Source organism: Chiroxiphia lanceolata, chromosome 2, assembly GCF_009829145.1.
Source record: "Chiroxiphia lanceolata isolate bChiLan1 chromosome 2, bChiLan1.pri, whole genome shotgun sequence".
Taxonomy (NCBI): Eukaryota; Metazoa; Chordata; class Aves; order Passeriformes; family Pipridae; genus Chiroxiphia; species Chiroxiphia lanceolata.
Genome location: NC_045638.1, coordinates 1,617,505 through 1,623,735, shown reverse-complemented (window position 1 = coordinate 1,623,735; position 6,231 = coordinate 1,617,505). Strand labels below are relative to the sequence as shown.

The 6,231-nt window shown below is 43.2% G+C and overlaps 1 protein-coding gene across 1 annotated transcript in view; it reads left to right on the top strand.

Moving 5' to 3' along the window:
• Nucleotides 1-6,231, top strand: part of RUNX1 (RUNX family transcription factor 1) — a 188,583-nt gene that overhangs the window by 3,177 nt on the left and 179,175 nt on the right. The window lies entirely within an intron of this gene.

Below are 6,231 nucleotides of genomic sequence, written 5' to 3'. Positions count from 1 at the left end.
GGGGTTTGGATTCCAAAACCCAGAGATTTCACCTCAAATCCCAGAGATTTCACTCCAAATTGGGGGTTTGGATTCCAAAACCCAGAGATTTCACTCCAAATCCCAGAGATTTCACCTCAAAATCCCAGAGATTCCATCCCAAATTTGGGTTTAGGACCCCAAACCCCAGAGATTTTACTCCAAATCCCAGAGATTTCACTCCAAATCCCAGAGATTCCACCCCAAATTTGGGGGTTGGACCTCAAATCCCAGAGATCTCTCCCCAGATTTGGAGTTTGGACTCCAAATCCCAGAGATTCCACCCCAAATTTAGGATTTGGACCCCGAAACTCAGAGATTCCACCCTAAATCCCAGAGATTCCACCCCAAATTTGGGCGTTGAACCCCCAAACCCCAGAGATTTCACCCCAAATCCCAGAGATCTCTCCCCAAATCGGGTGTTTGGACTCCAAATCCCAGAGATTCCGCCCTAAATCTCAGAGATTCCTCCCCACATTGGGGGTTTGGACCCCGAAACCCAGAGACTCCACCCTAAATCCCAGAGATTCCACCCCAAATTTGGGGGTTGGACCCCAAAACCCAGAGATTTCACCCCAAATCCCAGAGATTCCACCCCAAATTTGGGGGTTGGACCCCAAAACCCAGAGATTTCACTCCAAATCCCAGCGATTCCACCCCAAATTTGGAGTTTGTACCCCCATATCCCAGAGATCTCTCCCCAAACTGGGGGGCTGAACCCCACAACCCAGAGACTTCACTCCAAATCCCAGAGATTTCACTCCAGATCCCGGAGATCTCACCGCAAATTTGGGGGTTTAGGACCCAAATCCCAGAGATCTTTCCCCGAATTTGGGGTTTGGACCCCGAAACCCAGAGATTCCACACTAAATCCCAGAGATTCCCCCCCAAATCCCCGAGCCTGGTCCTTTTAAAATGTCCCCAAACCGTCTCTTTTCTCTCTCTTTTTTTTTTTCCCGCCAAAATTTCTCGGCCTGGCTCCCTCAACCGAAACCCTGAGGGTGAAGGGGAAAACAACCCGGTTTTTTTAGGCCGTGGATTTCTCTTTATCAGCCCGGGCAGAAGGAAATCCATTAATTCTTATTTTAGGCTGATGCTCCGTGAAAACTGGGGGGAAAAGAGGGGGGAGTGGGGAAGCAGAAGGTCTGGGAGCGGTGACAAAGGCAGCAGAGCCGCGTTCATCGGCTGTGGTTCACCACAAAGGATGCGGCCCCGTTTCTATCACACCACACCAGCTCTGAGCATCTGCCACGACATAAAGAAATGAGGACGGGGTGAAATAGCTGCTGGATGTTGGAAAAATGAGGGGGTTTGGGAAGGGGAGTCGAAGGGAGGTTTGTTGGGGGGGGGTCTTGGAGTAATAAATAAAGATAAAAATAAAATAAAATAAAATAAAAGTAAAATAAAAATAAATATAATATGAATTTAAATATAAATATAATATGAATATAAATATAAATGCAAACATAAGTATAATATAAATATAATATGAATATAAAAATAAATATAAATATGAATGTAATATAAATTTAAATATAAATATAAATACAAATATAAATATAAACATAAATATAAATATAAATATAAATATAATAGAAATAGAAATATAATAGAAATACAATAGAAATATAAATAATAAATAAATAATAATAAATATAATGTAATATAACAATTATAATAAATAAAAATAGAAATAAAAATAAAAATAATATAAATTTAAATATAAATATAATATAAATATAAATACAAATATAAAGAGAAATGGAAATAAAAATAGAAATAGAATAGAAATACAATAGCAATATAATAAATAAATAATAATAATAAATATAATATAATATAAAAATAAAAATAAAAATAATAATAAAAATAAAAATAAAATAAAAATAAAAATAAAAATAAAAATAAAAATAAATGTAACACAAATTTAAAAATAAATATAATATAAATATTAATACAATTATAAATATAAACATAAATATAAATATAAATATGAATATATAAATATAATAGAAAGGAAAGAGAAAGAGAAATATAATAGAAATACAATAGAAATATAAATAATAAATAAATAATAATAATCAAAAATATTTAAAGGGTTCCTAGATAATTACATGGCATCACACCCCCCTAATTTCTTTCAACTTCTGCTGTCTTGTAAGACTTCCTAATAATTTTGACTATTAATTAGAAGTAGAATTAATCTTTTCCCTGGGTTTTTATGGAGCTCTAAACAGCACAAAGAATAATATTTTCCAGGAGGGCACTTTTGCCTCATTTTTTGCTGCAAGGTGTAATTATTTCAATCTGCAAAGAAGCTGAATCCTGGTTTTGGCTTTATTGTATTTTTTAATTAATCAATCGAGGCACTGAAGACTCATGGGGCAACATTTTATTGGGTTCTTATCAAGTGGAAATGGAGTCCAGCAGAGAACTTTTGTGATGTGGAAAAATACACTTTTTGGTTCAACAGTGCCAAGGAGCACCCGGGAAATGTGGGTTCATTCCTTTGGAAATGTTAATAAAAGTGTGGTGAGTCCGGAGAAGGGACTGGAGAACATGTTTTAGGAGGAGCAGCTGAGCTGGGGGGGTTTATCTGGAGAAGAGGAGGCTCAGGGGGGACCTCATTGCTCTCCCCAACTCCCTGACAGGAGGGGGCAGGGGGGGGGGGTCGGGCTCTGCTGCCATGTCCCGAGGGAAAGGAGGAGAGGAAATGGCCTCAAACTGCACCAGGGCAGGTTCAGGTTGGAGATTAGAAACAATTTTTCCCTGCAGGAGTGGTCAGGCCTTGGAATAAGTGTCCCAGGGAGGTGGTGGAGTCCCTGTGTCTGGGAGTGTCCCAGAGGTGTCTGGATATGTCCCTTGGGGCCGTGGATTGGGGGTGATTGTGGTGGTGCTGGGGTGGCACTGGATGATCCTGGAGGTCTCTCCTAACCTTGATGGTTCTGTGATCCTGGGAAAAGCTCTTCCTGCTCCGAAGCACTTCCCTCCTCGGGCTCATGGACACCTCAACCTGCTGCTCCTCCTGGAATGTCTGTGCCTCTGACTGGCCTTGGGGTGGGATTTACCTTGGTGGAGCCCTGAATTCCCTGTGCTGTGTGTGAGGGAAGGGCTGAAGTGACCAGAGGCTCCATCCCAACACCTCCAGGGCTGTGTGTTCCCCATCCCTGGAAGTGTCCAAGGCCAGGTTGGATAAACTTGGAGCGACCTGGGCTGGTGGAAGGTGTCCAGGCTTGGAACAAGATGATCTTTAAGGTCCCTTCCAACCCCAACCATTTGGGATTTTGCAGGAGGCACAGCTGGCAGTGGCAGCTGTGACCAGGGCAGAAAGGAGGCCAAAAAAAAAAAATAAGGCGGCAAATAAGGAGCTGTGGGGCCCAAATGTACAACTCCAGAGGTGTCTTTTTGGGTTAAAGATGGAAGAAATAATTTCTCCTCTCTGTGGTGACGGATGAAGTGGGGAGAGACTCAGTTTAATGCCAGGAGAATTTGCTGGAGAGATTCCGGCTTGGAGCAACCTGGGCTGGTGGCAGGTGTCCCTGCCCATGGCAGGGGGTGGTACTGGATCATTTTTAAGCTCCCTTCCACCCCAAACCATTCCATAATTCCCAGCAGCACAAACTGCTCTGTCACTGTGTGGGAGGTGGAACCTTTCAGTGCTTTTTCAGCACTGCCTGTGCTGTGACAAAGAGTTAATTCCTGCCAGCACCACAACCCACCGAGCTCATAAAAACCTCGCCTCGCCAGGAGAAAAAACTTTGCACAAAATCTGATTTTTGCAGCCTCCTCCCTGAGCTCTTTTTTTTTTTTTTCAATTTGAAAACCTCGAGAAAGGCTGCGAGACCTGAGCACAGGAAATCAAGTGTCTGACAGAGAGGAACATGCTGCTTTGGGGAGATCAAGAGATTTAATCCTAGCCTAAAATATCTGATTGAGTGTTGGACCAGTCACACTCAGCCCAGTGAAGAGTCTTAGCAAGGATTTAGGGTTAGGCCTGGCTTGCAGATCCCCCAGATTGGTTTATCTTCACCCTTTATCCTTAATAAGAGGTTGTTGGGTGGCAGCTCTGCCTGGGACTGTGTTTTACTCCAGCTCTAGTGGAAAAATAAAAGTATCTTCCCCACACAAAATATAAATGGAAAATAAACTGCCTTTTTTTTTCACTAGTAGAAGATAATCATGATTTCAAGTGTCTGACAGAGAGGAACACGCTGCTTTGGGGAGATTAAGAGATTTAATCCCGGCCTAAAATATCTGAGGGAGGGTTGGACCAGTCACACTCAGCCCAGTGAGGAGTCTTAGCAAGGATTTAGGGTTAGGCCTGGTTTGCAGATCCCCCAATCTGGTTTATCCTTACCCTTTATCCTCAATAAGAGGTTGTTGAGTGGCAGCTCTGCCCGGGACTGTGTTTTACTCCAGCTCTGAAGGACCTCTCTGGTGGTAAATAAAAGTATCTTCCCCAAAATACAAACAGAAATACAAATACACAAAATACAAATAGAAAATAAACTGCATTTTTTTTTTCACTACTAGAAGATAATCCTGATTTAATTTGACTGCTAAGGTATGACCCCAAAAGAACAGTCTGCTTTATCCATCTCTCTGTCTTTAAATGCATGTGAAGGCCAATGATATGGGCAAGTTTATAGAAGTAATTTATGAACCACTGAAGGATTTTACTTCAGAACACTCAAGGAGTATCTGCATCATCCTGTTTTTTGAGAGGGGACAGTCTGCACCTAAAGAAAGAGTGGCAAAGGAATTGCCCTTCCTGGATTTAGAAATGGGAAAGTTCCATTTGGAAAGCTGAGAGGAAACAATTAGGGGTTGGGACCCAAAATCCCAGATATTTCACCCTTAAATGTGGGGTTTGGACCTCAAATCCCAGATATCTCTCCCCAAACTGGGGGGTTGAACCCCATAACCCAGAGATTTCACCTCAAAGCCCAGAGATTCCACCCCAAATTTTGGGATTGGACTCCAAATCCCAGAGATTCCACCCCAAAATGGGGGTTTGTACCCCAAACCCCAGGGATTTCACTCCAAAACCCAGAGATTCTACCCCAAATTGGGTATTTGGACCCCAAAACCCAGAGATTTCACTCCAAATCCCAGAGATTTCACCCCAAATTTGGGGTTTGGATCCCAAATCCCAGAGATCTTTTCCCACATGGGGGGTTTGCATCCCAAATCCAAGAGATTCCCCCCCAAATTTGGGGGTTGGGCCCCAAATCCAAGGGATTTCACTCCAAAACCCAGAGATTCCACCCCAAATTGGGTATTTGCATCCCAAATCCCAGAGATTTCACTCCAAATCCCAGAGCTTTCACCCCAAATTTGGGGTTTGGATCCCAAATCCCAGAGATCTTTCCCTACAAGGGGGGTTTGCATCCCAAATCCCAGAGATTTCACTCCAAATCCCAGAGCGTTCACCTCAAAATTGGGGTTTGGATCCCAAATCCCAGCTGGATCTGTCTGTACCTAACAGAGGATCACAGAATAGGACTTGGAAGGATCATCAGGTTCAAATCTTATCCCTGGCCAGAACCATCCCCAAGAGAATCAGAGAATCACAGAACTGTTTAGGCTGAAAAAGACCTTTAAGAGCATCAATAATTTCTTGACAGGTACCAGCCAGGTGAGGAAAAAAGCAGTTTTGGAAGGGTTAAAGTTCTCCCTTCTTTTCCCTGCCGTGTTTCAGAGCACAAACCCGTCTCTGTTCAAGCTTGTAAGCAGGTCTGGCATCTGCCAGATGATTTGTGGCCTCCTCCATGACATCTGGAACTGGCCAGGGGGTGACTCACTGGCCTGAGAGAAGGACAAGAAAACATTGCACTCCTTCATTCCCTCTGTTTCAGGAGGATGGATAATATTTGGATGGGCTTGAGTCAGCTCCCCAACCAGGAGATGAGCAGTGGGGATTATCTCCTCCCACAAAGCTCCATGGGGTGGCAACAGTGGGGGTGTTGGAAGCTCTACTTTTGCTTTGGGAAGCTGAGCAGAAACAGTTAGGGATTGGGACCCAAAATCCCAGATATTTCCCCCTTAAATTTGGGGGTTGGATCCAAAATCTCAGAGATCTCTCCTCAAACTGGGGTGTTGAACCCCAAAACCCAGAGATTTCACCCCAAATCCCAGAGGACATGGGTGAAGCCTGAGAGTCACTGAATTCAAGACACCTCAGCCTTGCTGCCAGTGGAAAGAGGACCAGAA